Source organism: Rhea pennata, chromosome 9 (genome assembly GCF_028389875.1).
Source record: "Rhea pennata isolate bPtePen1 chromosome 9, bPtePen1.pri, whole genome shotgun sequence".
NCBI classification, from domain to species: Eukaryota; Metazoa; Chordata; class Aves; order Rheiformes; family Rheidae; genus Rhea; species Rhea pennata.
In genome coordinates, this window is record NC_084671.1 from 7,362,348 (window position 1) to 7,378,161 (window position 15,814).

At 36.6% G+C, this 15,814-nt stretch overlaps 1 long non-coding RNA gene across 1 annotated transcript in view; it reads left to right on the forward strand.

Annotated features, from left to right (window-relative positions):
* The first annotated feature begins 764 nt into the window (after positions 1–764).
* Positions 765–15,814, forward strand: part of LOC134144064 (uncharacterized) — a 35,205-nt gene continuing 20,155 nt past the window's right edge. The window contains exons 1-2 of the long non-coding RNA XR_009959271.1: positions 765–820; positions 13,890–14,013. This is a non-coding gene — a long non-coding RNA (uncharacterized LOC134144064). The remainder of the gene's footprint in view (positions 821–13,889; positions 14,014–15,814) is intronic.

Here is a 15,814-nt window from a genome sequence, read left to right on the forward strand (position 1 = left end):
TTAAAATTCCGCTCTTTGCTTATGTTTCCAAAATGATTATTTTTTCTGTATTTATAAGGCAAGTTTCATCTCATGTTAGGAATATCCCTGTTTGCTTTTGCAATAAAGAAGACTTGAGTGTCAGGGCTTCTTGCGTTGAGTCCTTCTAGTAGCACAATCCCTGGAGTGGGAAAGGTGCGTGGTGGGATACGTTGCCATCTTTCCTAATAGCAAATAAGGTCTGCATCCAGAGTCTGGTCCGCCCTCCCCATACTGTGACTAGTGTTTGATTAGAGTGAAATCATATTACTCTATGCCACTAGAAGTTTAATTTTACCTTATACTACTTATATTCATTTTAAAAAGTCATAGAAACAGTTTATCCTCTCCATCTGGATAGGGCTTCCATACATAAGTATCAGTGAGGTGGCGAAGAAGGTAGGAAGGAGAGCTGCGATGCTGATTACAGGAGGCAGAGGTGTTTTTCGTAGGGTTAATGCTTTCCAAATTGGATGATAGAAGATTGAAAGTGAAGGGCATGCTGCTTGTTGAGGGAAAGCGTTAGAGTGGTCCTAATGCAGAATCTCATTAAAGCGACTGTCAGGATTCCTCTATTTTACCGTCACCTCCCCTATTCTACAAGAGGCAGCTGTCGTTTTGAGTGAGCGTACTGCCAAGGAAGCATTTACAAATAAATGAAAAATGTCACAATTGATTTTGCTCCTTCTCGAGTACTTTGTGTCAGCTTTGTCACAAACTTTGGTACTCTTTTTCAGATTTTTTTGACTGGACATTGGAAATAGCTTTGGATGGTCCTGGGCTTCTTTTCTGTTGACCGAGGGTAAGTGCCCTGGATTGTTGTTTTATTAGCATTTGTGTACCAGTTAGATGATGATTAGAAGCATTTACCAATGACCTGAGGAACTCGTATCAAAGTTGCGGGATGCAATCCATGCTTGAGATGCTACTAACATAAAGGTTTCATTTCATAGTTAATTCTATGTAGAAGTATTTGTGTATTATGGTAATTACCTGAGAAATATTGCATGCAATAATGCCAGCTATGTAAAATATAGCCATGTTTTTTTCCTGTGTTTCTAAAGAGCATCTCAAAGTTGTTAGTCTTTTCCTCAATTTTTATTTATAATTTCTCACTCGCTCACTTTCAATGTATGTTATAGGTATACATATGTGTGTATATATATGTATATAAAAACTATTAAATTGCCTACTGCTGCTTGTGAGTGTAACAAAAGGTAAGCCAGCAAATGTGTAAATAAGTGAATCTAATGGGTATTGTAAGTAGAACCTTTTAATGCAAAAATGTTAGCAGGAGAATGCAAATCTGTTGGAATTTCATTATAAGAAATATTTGAAATAGTTTAGATGCAGCAGAGTGTCTAAACTACTGTCTACTAAACTACTTTTAATAAAATGTCTAATTACTTACCTTTTCTCCTTGCACTTTACTCTTGAGATAGCAATCAAAAGTAGATGGAGTATTTCACTAAAACTGCTTTGAAAGAGAACTTCGTTAACATGTGTAGAATTGCCTGTGACTCCTTAAATAGGAGTTGGAGGTTCTTAAAGACAGACCTAGTGCTATTTCTAAGAGTAGTCTTTAGTTTCATTTCCTTTGTGGTTTCCAGCAGTGATATGCAATCGTTTAAGAAATTCTACATGCAAATAGCAATAAGAAAAGAGTTTATTACTACTTTTCCATTAATAGCAAAATGTAAGTTCACATTGTGTAGTAAGAGTTGCTGTATGCCTCTCTGAGCATCTCTGAAGAGATTCAGGAGATTCCCATGTGCTTTTCAACTGCCAAGTGGTATGTAGTCTGCATTACAGCACGTATTACTTTTTCTTTGTAGCGTATTTTTAAATGTTATTGAAATTAGTTATTAGTATTGCTAATAACAGATTTTTAAAAAAGGAAGAACTGATGAAAATCACGTTGTCATTCTGTTCTTACGTTCCCTAAAATACTATGAAATCCAGTAAGGGATTGGACTCTTGGGGAGGGGAGGGACAAGAACAGATTATGATGTTACCTGCCCTTTGTACAGACCTTATTTTCTATTCCTTGTTCATTTGGTATAGTAGTTATGTAGCCTAGTTAGCTTGAAGGTTTTACATTACAGAGATTTCTTTGCATTGATGTATGCATATTCATCGGTGGTTTTTTTTTTGTTTTGTTTTGTTAAAACAAACAAACAAACAAACAAAAAACCCCCACCAACAACAAAAAACCCCAGGCCCTGGAGGCTTTGGTCTTTACTTTAGATGGAAGATTACAGGTGTCAGTCATGTTCACAGCTAGGTTTTAAAGCTGTTGTATACATCTGGCTTCATTAAAGTTAAATGTGTGGGATTTCGTTTTAAAATGAAATTTAAAGTATCTCTCTAGAATACCTATTAACTTTCCTGAGATGTTAGTTTTTGTTCTTTTAACTGGAAATTAGTATTTGGTGTTTGAAACTGCCAAGGAATGCCCTAAAACTGTGCTTTGGATAGATTCTTTTGTTTATGTTAATACAAAATTTCTAACAAAACTCTTCAGAGGTGTGTTTAATAATCACATTTTGTTGTCTGTGGTAGGCTGCCCAGCATTGCTTTCACTTGCATTAAAAGAAAATCTGAGCCACAAAGCTAGAGCAGAGACAGAAGATGAGCTCTGACAGTGTGAGAACTGATGACTTTATAATTTCATTGAATAAACCAGACAGTTAAGGCTGATATGTGTGTATTTATTATTTACTGTAAAGAAAAATGAAGGAAGAAGAAATTAGAGATGACAATGCAGAGTTCTATTGCATTTTCAATTGTAGATACTTGCCTTCCCTCCCCCCCCACCAAAAAAAAAAAAAAAAAAAAAAAAAAACTCGATTGCTGTAGTGCAATTACTTAGGGTTGGATCCTAACTTTAGTAGGAGATGGTCTAAGATCTCCATCCGTCAAGTAGCAAACATGGAATAATAAAGAAGAAAAAAGAAGACACATGAAGAAACCCACTTCTCATTTAGCTCGCTAATGAACATGCAAGTAAGGAGTGAGTTGAGAAAAAGCCAAAGGGATGCAGAAAGGCATTGTACTCCCATGGGAACCCTTCCTGGCTAGTGTGGCAGGAGAATTCAGTTCCCTCTTCTCTTGTTCCTAGCTGAAAATAAACTTACTGGAAGCCTATATTATTAGTAGAACAGCATACTAAGAGTTGTCTGCCTTTATTTATTTCTATTCCTATGTTGCAAATTAAAATGTTAAAACTATTAAAATTCCAATTCATCTGCTTGTTTCTCTAATAACTGGACTTTTCTTGTGGTGATCATAACTTGTTTGGTTTCTGAATCCAGAACAGTTTTGCAATCCCTTTTTGTTTAAAGATGCTTATGTGTTTTTTTCCTTTTGAAACTAATAAAGAAGATGCCCTCTTTCTTGATTGTGGGGACATACCAGTCTTCTAATTCATTGAGATGAATCCATAGATGCTTCCTGCTCCCCAAAGACTTCAAAGGATAAGAAGAAAAAGTAATTGGGGAAAAAGTAAGAAGTGAGGGAGGGGAATATGGTCAATTGGAGAAAGATGAGATTTGGAGTTGGCATTTATGGATTTCTTCTAAGTTATCACTCTTTAACTTCTCGAATATAAAAAAAATCAAAATCTGAAGGTCACTTCTCATTAAAATGGGGCTGATTTCCAACTTTTTTTTTGTTTTGATTATGGAACCTTGTTACTGCTTGTGTGTCCACATTGTTCCACTGACTTCAGTGAGATCACTTGTGGAATAAAGAAGTGGTTCCTCACCTCTTCCTGTCGGGAGCTTGCTGCCATCTACTTTCTGGTGCTTTTCAGCCTGCTCTGTGCTGCTGCTGCCGCCTTTTAGTTAGGAAACATCCATTATCCAACTGGTATCCTCTCAACTTTTTTGCATAGATGCGTTATAAATAGCATTGCTTCGAGTGGTATAATAGAACTCAGAGCAGCAAGGGCACGTGAACGTAGGTGCCCGCAGCAAAGTGCTAGCAAACAATTTGCAGTTGCTCATGGCTGTGGCTGAGTGAGCTGGTTTTAGTTAATTTGCTATTCAAACAGGAATAATGAAGTAAAATGCACTTTACGCACTTTCATTGTGGCACGGTGGTCAGACCTGAATCACTTAATTTTACAGGGCTGGACAGGGCAAAAGAATTGGCTAATCACCTGGTTAGCTGATCACTGTCACTGTTGCCTCTAACTGTGATGTATTATTGATAGAGAGATTAAATATCAGAAAATCCCCAAACTATATAGGAAAATGCCATGATGTAGCTTAATGGAGGAATAGTTTAGTTGCTGTTTTTAATCAACAGAGTAAAGGTAGAGGAGGAAGCTCACATACTGATCCCTAGGGTCAAAAAAACCCTTTAATCAAAATAGCGAAGTGTCTTTGACTACATTTCCTTGAGTCATTATTTTAAAAAGAACATCCTGAAAATGGTTTCAACGTTTAAAAGTACTAGCAGGGCCTAATAGATTTTAATTTTTTTACCCATCAAATCATACTATTTATTTAAGCAACAAAAGATAATTACTGCTAACTCTTTTTTGACATTTACTAGAAGAGAATGGTTTGAAATTTCATTCAGAAATGGTTCTAAAGTACATATGCCCACGTATAGTTTTGAATCACAGTAAGAGAATAAATGAATTACAGTTGAGTTAATAATATGAGTTCTGTTTGATCAACAAATCTGTAGGCTCCCTTGGAAATTTTATCTATAATTAATAATGGCTGAACACAACTTCCCTGAGCTCTAGGAACAAGTTATGCAAACTTGCAAACTTATTCCTGATTCTGGTGATCTTCAGTAGAGTCAGGATTTAACAGCATTTATGTAAAGAAAACAACTGCAGCCTTCATTTCTTTATGTATTTTTTTCTTCTCATTAAGGGTTTTCTATTATTTTTCACAGCTTTTTGCTGAAGAGCTTGGATTAAATCTCTTAAACTTAATATATAGACATAATTAAAATCTCTACATTTTTAAGAACTCGAGGTGCATGCAAAAGATTGCAACTGCGTACGGTCACTATGTCATATGAAGATAATGTATAAGGGGAGTGCTGTTTTTTTTTTTTTTTTTTTTTGACAGAAATGTGCTGCCATTTTGAAGTTTCAAAGGGCATCATAAAGAAATTAGAGGTCCATAAAGTAATCCTTTGGGACTGCATGTTAATTCTGAAGAGGGATGAATTAATCTTCTCTGATTGTGTAATAGTGTGCATCTCACCAGGGAAAAACTGGGGAACTAAAAAACAATCTGTAAAACAACATATAGGTTTTCTAGAATACTTGTTATAAAACTCCTAGAGGGCACATCCTTCTTCTGGTGATTTCTGCTTGTAGCTAACTGGAAGTGAAAGTGTTTGTCTTCAAATTAAAAATTAATGATGAATGCTATGTGCTTTGCCTTAAAGAAAAAGCATGTAAAATATGGTTGTGCTCTGTGAGGACTGAAGACTGCTAGAAAGCTTGTGCCAATGCAAGTAGACTCTTTTTAGCTACAGGTGACGATTTTTCTTTTTTTTTATTTATTTATTTTTTTTTTTGCAGCTAGTGTAAACTAATATAACAATACAGTTATGCTGTAAAGTTAATGCTTGGAATTTCTTTTAAATTTTTGGCTTTTATTTCCAGAGCTGGGTGGAGAGCTAAATTTTTCTAGCTGGAACAGTGTTACTAAGGGACCTTGACTATTTCTTTCTTTCTTTTTTTTTTTTTCTTTTTTTTTTTTTTTTTATTTATTTAATTTATCGGCATAACTGATGTGCTAAATGTATTTGTAGTAGAGAAATGTGTTGACTGGAAGGGGAGGGGAGCTTCTAATGGAGAGCTCTTATGGAGGAAGACTGGAAATATTACTCAGTGATGCTTGTTGAACAGAAATGGTTCTCTGCAAGTCTTTCTGAACTGACATATTCTTTAGCTTATCACGTGGGTTTTAAAATCCTCAAGGATGTTATTTTTCTGACTTTTTAATCTTGCCCTGTGTCAGACATCGTCCTGATTATGGTATGAAGTATCACACTTGCAAGGTTTTTTCTGGAATACCAGACTTGCGTGTTTCTGCTGTGTTTTGAGTTCTGCTTATCAAAGCAATTGTACTCAAGTGCTGAAAGTAAGTTGTTAGTCCTTGGCCCGTCACATCCCTAAGTAATACCTTTTTTGAGGGGTAAACTAGAAGTTGTGAAGTGTCAGTGTAGCTCTAGTAGCTTTGAATGTCTTGCTTATAGTAAGTCCTAGTTTTGTTTTCTATGTTTATTCACTTTAAATTGTTTTGAACGTTTGGAATGACGAGAGGAGAAATCTTAACAAGAAAAAGGAAATACTGACTTCTTATCCTTAACTCTCTGATCACAAGCTTCATTCCTCACTGTAACATGTGAAGCTCAGGACCTGACAGTGGTCGGCAGTTCTTTTGAGTGTTGCCTTGCTTTGGACTTTAAAAGCAAAACAGCATATGTAGAAGTTTTATATGTCAGAATCAGTCCTAATTGCTCTGATTTTCCCACTGATGATGAGGAGAATCAGGTCAGGTCCTACAGAATTTAAGACTCTGGTCTTATCACTGATGTAGCTGGACTATAATTGACATAGTGGATTAGTTGCTACTGGACCATTGTATAGATGTAGAATAGAGTTGAAGGAGGAGTAATGATGAAATGTGCAAGTTCAACGTAAGTGTGGCGCTTATGCGTTGGAGGCATATTAATATCCTCTTAATTTCTGTAGCTCTGTGCTTTGCATCAACTCAAAATTGGTAAGGATGAAAAGCTCATAATCTCTCCAAGGAGGTATACATAAGGATGTTAACTGAGCACATCCACTGTGAAATACAGTAATTAATGCTCTTAAGTGCTTTAACATTGGGTGGGATAGGAAGGCACTGTTCCTATGAGGCAAAATACTCTGAAAGCTTTGTTTTCACATACTGCGTGAAAGTCTGTCCAGGGTCTTTTACTCTCATCTTTCTGTTGCCAGCATTCCTCTGGTCACGCATTTTTTGAAAGACTCAATCTCGTATCCTATTATGGCAAAGGCTTTGGGAATGTCCAACAGTAATTTGGAAGTCTTAATTAGAACAAGAATTTAAGCCCAGCCTTGACATCCTCACTCAGTCAATACTTGCATGCCTCAGGGTTATGGATGTGACCTAGCACAGAAGGGTGTGAATGCCTCTATACATGTAAATTAGAGCTAATGGTCCCTTTGATTGCATGATCCTGCAATCAGCCTTTGGTTTCAAGCAATGTAGCATAATCAGGACTTGCTTTGTTCATTGATAAATGTCTAGAGCAGCATACAAAACAATGATTGTATATGTTGGCTACATTGAGGGATTATTTCTCATATTAATATTGAAGGACTTAAAATACATAAGAAGGAAATCTAAGTAGATTTTTGTAACTCTGCTGTAGTTCAGGGAAAAGATTTAGTATTTAGCAGTTTGGAATCTTGAGGACAAAATACATTTAAAATTCCTTTAGCCTGTCTTCTCCTATCACTCCCACAGAGAAGAAATGAAGTAGTGGTTAAGAGAGAGAACAGTCTTATTTTTCCCCGAAATGTGATCTATTTCAGAATGGTACCAGTGTTCCTTTTAGACTAGTCTCTTAACTTTTGCTTTCTGCTTTTACAGAGCTGAATAACATTCCCAGACTTAGAGGGGGACTTGCACGTTTCTGTTGAATACCTTAATTTTTGTTCTCATACTCTCATTGGAAAGAGTGGATAAGTGTCCACCAGGCTGGACAAGCTATCATCTTCAAATCCAGTCCAGAATGTTACTTGTTTAGTTTAAATTTAAATTGTCATTAAAAACCTCTGCTTATCCTGCAGGGTTTTTTTTTTTTTTTTAATGAATTATTTATATGTATATTGGAAAACCTCACCATTTTCACATCAAGTATGATATAAAGACAATATGTGCTTATACATTCAAACAATAAGCTTAGTGCTGTATATTTGATCTTTAAGACTATACAGTTTTAAATATAGCACATTCAAATTCAAAAGTAAAAATGATTCCTGTATCTTAAGACCTTTAAAGCATATAATCTTCTTAGTTTTGGTTTTTAACAGGAGCAGGATTGAGCACAAATACTCAGTTTGCCAGACTGACATTAAGAAATGATCAACAATACTGACCAGCAACCAGTAATCAAACTGCAGTTCAAGCTGATTAGTCAAAAGACTACTTTATATACACAGTCATTTTTTTTAGTGTTTTTTTTTTATTACAAAGAATATGCTATATTTACATGAATAAAGCTTTTTCCTCCTGGTGAAGTCAATGATACAGGTTTTAGTTTTCAACAACATCATGAATTTGGAGATTTGGTTTATATGTCAATATATAGCCTCGTTCAAAGCAAAATAGGAAATATAATTTCATGAGCTTAATTTACTCTCTCTGAAAGGTGTTTTTGTTAATGTGTCAATTCAGAACTTTTCTTTTAAAACGCGAGATGACACTTCACCACATTACCCAAATGTGCCCCCATTTACAAAGTGCTAGGCTTAAAATAAGTAAATGCACCGTTCCTCTTTTTCTTTACAGTGTAAGTAGTAAATACCCTTCTTTCCTTTCTAGGCTACCTAAAACTCAGTCAATCCATATTATTCTCTGCTGTTCCACTTGTATGCACACTTCTTCATTTATCTATTATTTCCTTTCCTCCACAGCGATACAGAAAAGATCTGCCTAGTGTGCACACTTTAAGGCATAAATAGCAGAAACGCACAAAAGCAAGGGGCGGAACTAAAGTGGCTAGCAGAGGCAGACCAGAAAATAGGAGAGGTCCTTGGCATTTTAGTTTTGAAAGGTTTGGTGATTGTTGTGTTTGCGTTAACACTTTTAGAATAAAAAGTGAAGGAGTCTTGTTTTATAGCTTTTTGGCAGTTATATTACTTCCTTCAACCAAATGTGAAAAGCCTGTTACCTTTTTCCTTCCTTTATTGATGTTTTTCCTCATGCCTTGGGATCACTTTGAGCTTGACAGATGCAAAAAACTTAGGACTTCAAGAAATGCCTTAGATACTCTCCCTTCTCTCTTTTCATTAAGAAATCTGTTCAAATGTTTTTGTAGCTTCTTTGATAGATATTTCAGATACCTACGGCTGAATAAATAAAGCTACCTTCCTAAATTAAGAAGCTTGGGATGGGCTTTTTATTTGTGTGTGTGTGTGTTTTTTTTTATTTTAAATCTGCTGCAGTACAGAATGCAGTGGGTTGTCATAGTATGGAAAATTCCCAGATACTGAAATGAACATAATTAAAATTATTTTTACTCTTCTCCAGACTAGGAACAAACTGTTACTTAAACCTTTCCTTAGAGGGTTGCACCTAACAAGTTCTCTTGAGAGAAAGGGTAGCAAAGAAGCTAAGCTATCAGCTCAAATACTGAATGGCTGCATTCCCCTGGACTTGCTTAAATTTGAAAGTAGATCGGAAATGTGAAGAAATATAATGCAATCTAGTAAAGAAGCTGCAGCATAACTCCAGTGGACTCAGAAGCAGTAATGTGCACATATAAAAATCTCATATTAACCTCAAGTATAGAGAACATCATAAAACATGCTGAAGCTGCTTTAGCATGTCCTCAATGCATCTTCAGTATCCTGTGATACTGAAATTGGTTTATGCTGTAAATTCTTTAGAATGGTAACTGTTTTTTTTTTATTTTTTTATTTTTTTTTTTTTTTGCTGTGGAAAAGGCAATGTGCAGTTCTCCTGGGCTCTGCATTCATGTTAGATCATGACACGCTACCGGCAAGGTGATAATTGAGCTCAAAAATAGTCAAAAGCTTCATGTTCTTGATCTTAGTTTTATGACAAATAAAGGGTTCACAGCATCACTCAATACTTGCTTGTGGTTACGTTTTTTCCCTGCCAGAGAACGTACAGGTGTGTGTGATGGAGTCATAATGCTGTTTTTCTGGGATTTGAAGTGAATAGAAAAAACAGTAATCCTTGGCGTTTCAGATGTTTTCTGTTCCTCTTTTTACTCAGGAAAATTTGTTGAAAAATTGTTTTTTGTAGTCCTTTCTCAGAATTTCTAAATATCTTTCCACTTCTGAAACTCAGGTTCAGGTATAGGAACTTGGAGGGGGTAGGGGTTTTGTAGTGAGTTGATGATGGAAGGCACGCTTAAATTTGAAAAAATAATTTTTCCATAGGGGAACACATTACCTGATTACTTTCACTGGCTTTGCCTGGACTGTGGAAGATATCTGAAGCAGATCCCCTTGACTAAGAAAGAATGCAGCTCTCAGCTGGATTATCCAGTGCCCTTGAAATCTGTATTATATGCTCAAGAAGGAGCACATTATGTGCTGATTCCTAGATTTAGACACAGACTTTGAAGCAGGAGGGGGAAAATCTATTGACTAATGGTGTATACATCTGTACATCTCTCCCTCATCTTCTTCTTACTCTCATACACTGGTGGACTTGGTGGTCCTCTGCCTAAGTAGTATGTTAAGGCATTCACATGGGTATTGGGTGATAATCTTATTTGGCTTCTAAGTAGAGCTGGTTTACACTGGCCTGGTACACACCACAGCCTGGAAGGCTGGCTCTTACAGCTACCTTGGTTGACCTACCATTAGCAGGTTAGTGTATGAGTTATCACTGAGTTTTCAGGAAGAGCAAATCTTCTGAGGATGTGATTTGTGAAGTTATATACATGCCTAGTAACATTTTTCAAAAGCAATGACATGCTTAAATACAAAACTTCCTTCAGCAACCTGATAATCCTTACAAACCTTCAGAGTTAGGTAGCAGACCACTTTAGATTCTTCAGAAAAATTCTGCTGAAGATCTGTCTCTTGTTATGCACTCGCACATCTTGGAAAATCTCACGCTAGTTTATTGCTGCCTTTCATGTTGGAAAATTCTGTGGATTTTTAACTTGCAAGAATAGATCTGCATTACATAGTGCCCCCAATGTCATGAAACTTAAAGTTCTGATTGAACGGTTGAATTGCTTTAGAAAACTTACTCCTTTAGTATATATTACTATCTAAGTGTTTTTTCAAAAGCTTTAGGGGGTACTTTCTTGTATGTTTAGAGTTTTCTCTGGGATTTTGCTGTCTTCATTAAAATGCAGATAATGTAAGTGTGTACATGAATGCAGCAGGAATCTTATTACAAAAATTTCTGGCTGGTCATTAAAGGTGCATTTACAATTTTGTGTGAAATGCTTTTGTGATTGTGTCCCTTGATGGTTAAATACTTCCTGTGAAAATGTGCATGTGTGTGCGTATGCAAGAATGGGGTGCTGCCAGATTGCTTTGTTTGCTAGATCTTAAGAGTACCAGATAAACCTTTTTCAAATAGTGTGATAGTGGAGAAGAGTCTCAAAATTATAGGCAAAAATATTACAAAGTTTTCTTCGCAGACTCTGATCTCTTGAAAATAGAATTTTGTAATTATTCAGCGTATGTGCCTGTGTGCTGCCTTGGAGACTGCGTTTTCTGCTAATGTGTAAACAAAAATGTCAAAGAAATGAAATCAATTTCAACTTCTGAAAAAAAATTAGTGAGATGAGTATCAATTTAAAAGAGAATTTAAGTCATACTGAAAATATTAAGGTACTCTAGTTTTGGCTAAACACATGAGAGTCAATAAGTGCAACGAGGAATTTGGATAACTTAAAAAAATTTTTTTTTTTCTTTTTTTTTTTCTGGCAGTAGAGGCATATATGTTTAGCAGGAGCTCAAGAGCAGAGCGAGCGAGCCAGCATGCACATGTATTTGATCGCAGCCTGCTTTCTAGCCAGAGCAATAACGGTTTCCAGGTTCACAGGGAGAATTTTTCACCAGGTTGTTGATTCTTCTCACGCAGTGTCTCCTGGTCAAAAAGTAGTCAAATGTAGTCAGTAGTATCTCTAAGTGTGGAGAGCAAGCTGAAGAGTGCTCTGATACCGTGGCCAGTCGGGGCACTGGTAGCTATGAACCCTGAGCTGCGGCCCAGATCCACAGCTTTTGTCACACCACCCAGAATATAGGCACAACCCTGGTGTGAAAGATAAATGTGGATCAGATTTCATATGGTGCCTTTTCCTTCCTGGGAAGACAGGAAGAAGTTAATAGAAAACCACTTAATTGAATTTATTCTCTTGTTCTTTTACAAGGAAGAATGGTCCTTGGATAAGGAGAAACTATTAACAAGTGAACTCTTAGAAATATGTACGGCTTTATTAAGGAGTGTGTGTGTATGTGTAAACAGACTTTTAAAAATATGTATCCGTCAGCAAGCAAAAAATTTGTTTTTCTTGTGAAGGTCAAAGAAAAAGCAAGACTGGAATGGTTGTTTTTAGAAGAGAAATGATCGAATTCTGATACTACATAGTGAAACAATGAAGCTTTATAGTCCGTTAGTTTTGTATGCAAAACTCCTGTGACAATATAATTTTCATGACTGTATTAAAATAATATTAATGTATTTAGTAATTGGTCTTCTCTGATCCATTAATTATAATAGATGAAATTAGATATGAATGGAACCTGTATTCTAAAAGATTAACTTTATTAATGTGTGTGATTAATTTTATTTGTGTGTAACCCTCAAGTCCTAAACTATTCTATTTGATAGTGTAACAAAACAGATGTTTGCAGTGTCTGGAAAAAAATTGTATTGATAAAATCCAGTACATGTTTAATTTTAAAGACTTTTCAGAACATCTGTTTTTGCTGGTGGTGGTCTGCACTGGTGTGCTGTGTTGCCAATAATACGAATTTAACTGAAATAATCTGCTGCATCCTGCAGCAGTGAGGAACTTGCTATGATATTGGCTCAAGTCTCTTCTTGTTTACAGCGTAGTTGGTCACCTCTGCTGAATTACTTCTAGCTTGAGTTAGCATAACCAAAAGTGAAATCTGTTCTCTGAGTAGGTTGTCGTTGTTAAGAAAACTGCCCGTTTCCTTTGGTGTTAGTTCTAGTGAACCACTAGGACTTGTGCGTGCTCTCGCCCTGCAGCTCGGGCCGATAGAAGCAGCTTGTGCGCTCTTTCCGCTCCTGCCTTCAGGTATCTGTGACAGCCAGGAGGCAAACTGAGACCCCCTCCTGTTTCAGAGAACAGCGAAGCAGAAAGAAGTAAGAGGAAGGCGTAGGTGCGTGCGCGCTACGCTCGGCTCTAATATTTTATTAGTGACGGCTAATGCGGTCTAGAGTTTTAAACTGACAACGTTTCCAGGTCCGCACGCAGGCTTCCGTATTGCCGTTTTCTAGGAAAACGAACAAAAAGCCTTGCGTGACTGCTTGTTTCTTCCAGTTGTTGGAGAGAACAAACACAAGTAGTGGCTTCTCTAAGTAACAATTTCTTTTAGGCATGTGTATCTTAAAAATGGAAAGCAGCTAGTTTTACTCCTCATTCTTCTGTTTGGAGTGAATGCCGCTTGAATCCTCATGTGAAAGTTTCTGATGCTTTTTACTTTAACCTCTTGAGATTAACAAAAGGTAATAGAAAATAATCGTGGGTTAATTTTGTATTACAACTCATGCTAATCTGTCGGGTTTCCGTGTTGTTGATTTCTAAGCTTTTTTTTTTTTTTCCTCCCTTTCCTCCTGCCATCATAGGTTGAGTGGACGTTGAAAGAAGGCATCGCAATAGAAGGTGCATGGGGAAATATTAGCACAAAAAAGAAACCTATTGTGTTGAAACTCCAGTGAGTTTGAAGTTCAATGAAAGCAGACACTAAAGGCAAATAGTTGTCTAACAGTATCTCCTGCAACTTTACAGATCTCAAATTTAAATGCTCTCTTGATTTCCCCCCCCCCTTCAAAAATCTAGATAGTGAGAATGCGTGGTGCTGCTATTGCTGCTGTGAATGTCTGTTAACTTAAAATTCTTTATTTTTTTAATAGGAATCGCACAGCTCATCTGAGTGAGGCTGCTGTTCAGCTGATACCGTTTTCCCTAACTACCAAAGCCAGTGCCAGAACTCGTGTTGATATCTGCGGGAGACGCAGCTGGCCCTCGGTAAAGACGGTAAGTCTATAGGAGCTGTGCTTGCTCGGGCTCGCTCTCAGCACTGTAGGTACATTCTTTGTTCTGCTACCTGTCTTTTTGCCTTTTACTAAAAGTGTTTTTCTGGAGGCTTTGTTCTGAAAGGCTTCTTTATTTCTCACAATCAGCCCATTTGTTTTTTTTTTTCCTACCTCTTTATATCCCTTGTGTTTCTAATTAACATTTCAGAATCACTGCCTGTCCTCTGTTCTGAATAATCTGTGTTTGTCCGCATTCCAGTAGCGTAGCTCTGAAGCAGAACATGCTGTGAATACAATACAAATTAAGTTTTTTTCCCCCTTATTAGCTAAAAGTAAACAGTTTCCATGTAAGGGTTTATTTGCAAACTTTAAATGCACTTAACTTTATCTGACAGACTTTGAGTCCTAAGAGCTAGATTAAGCAAAAGTTTTAAACTCTTCATCTGCTTACTCAGTATAAATATCTTTGATTAGTTAAATAGGTTGTGCCCCTCTGTAGCTCTCTATGTGAATTTAGAATGAAAAAAGACAAGCAGTAAGTAAACATCATGAAAGACAGGCATTGTCTGTTAAAATGAGCCTCATGTAGGAAAACACTCTTAATCTGCTTGCTTGCTCACTTTTAAATTACAAATCCTACCTGCATATGAATTTCAAAGCCAAAGCTACATCACTGGAAATATTTTGCTGCCTTTTTCCTTCTACTTGTAATTTTACTATTCTGCTTTATAAACTTATTTTAGTCACCTTACTGAATGATTGAAAGCTGTCTAGACACTGTCCTGGGAAACATGCTTTAAGTGACCCTGGATGAGCAGGAAGGTTGGGCTAGATGATGTCCAGAGGACCCTTCCAACCCCAACCATTCTGTGATTCTGTGAATCAAGGGGTAGGGTAAAAGTAAACTGTGGCTAAATGCTTTGAGAAAACTAAAGCTTCATGAATTAACTGATCATCAAAATTCTCAGAGCCATTCAAATAAAATGCCATAATTTCCTCAGGGAAATACCTCTTTGGAGGGTAGTTATCCTCTTTTTTAATTGAAGCTTTCTATGTAGGATCAAGACATGAATTAACCAAGAGAGCTACAGAGGTAACCAAGATATGAGGGGGAGATACTTATACATAGACCTGTTTGTCTGGCATGAAGATAAATGGGAGTTTTTTTGGTAGAAAACAGGCTGTCAGCAGCTATAGGAGAGGACCTAAAAGAGGTGTGCATCACGAGGTGTGCATAGCCTAACATTTCTGCCTAACATTTCCAACTGGCAAAAAGAAAGAACCTGTTTCTGCCCAAGACTTAGCCTTAATAACCTGACAAAGATTAAATACATGATTATTGATCTCTGAGCTTCAACAATGCATTGAAAGGAGTTCTCCCAGTAAATCTTTGCAGTCAGTAGTACTCAAAATTTATTGCTTTTACTCTGCATTATTTTTGGATAAACTGTCTGGCTTTTCAGAATGTGTTTCATAGCTGTCAGTTTCTTTCTGAGTTTTTCTTTGCATAGAACTGAAAATTTGAGTTTAATGTCAGGCACCAGAGTTGACTGGATGTAGTAATTGAGAGGTTTTATCAAAATCTTTGAGTTTAGGTACCAACTTAGTGATTTGTTGACCTGTATACTAAATGTGTGGGAAAGGAGATGAGATTCCACTAGCTCTGTGAATCTGATAGTGATAATCACAGCAAGAGAAATAAAGCAAATTATGGTATTGGTTTAAGTATTTAAATCAAGGTTGTGCATCTTTCTAAAAGATGTGATATAGCTCAGCTGGGTGCTTGTAGGCTTGATGCAGAA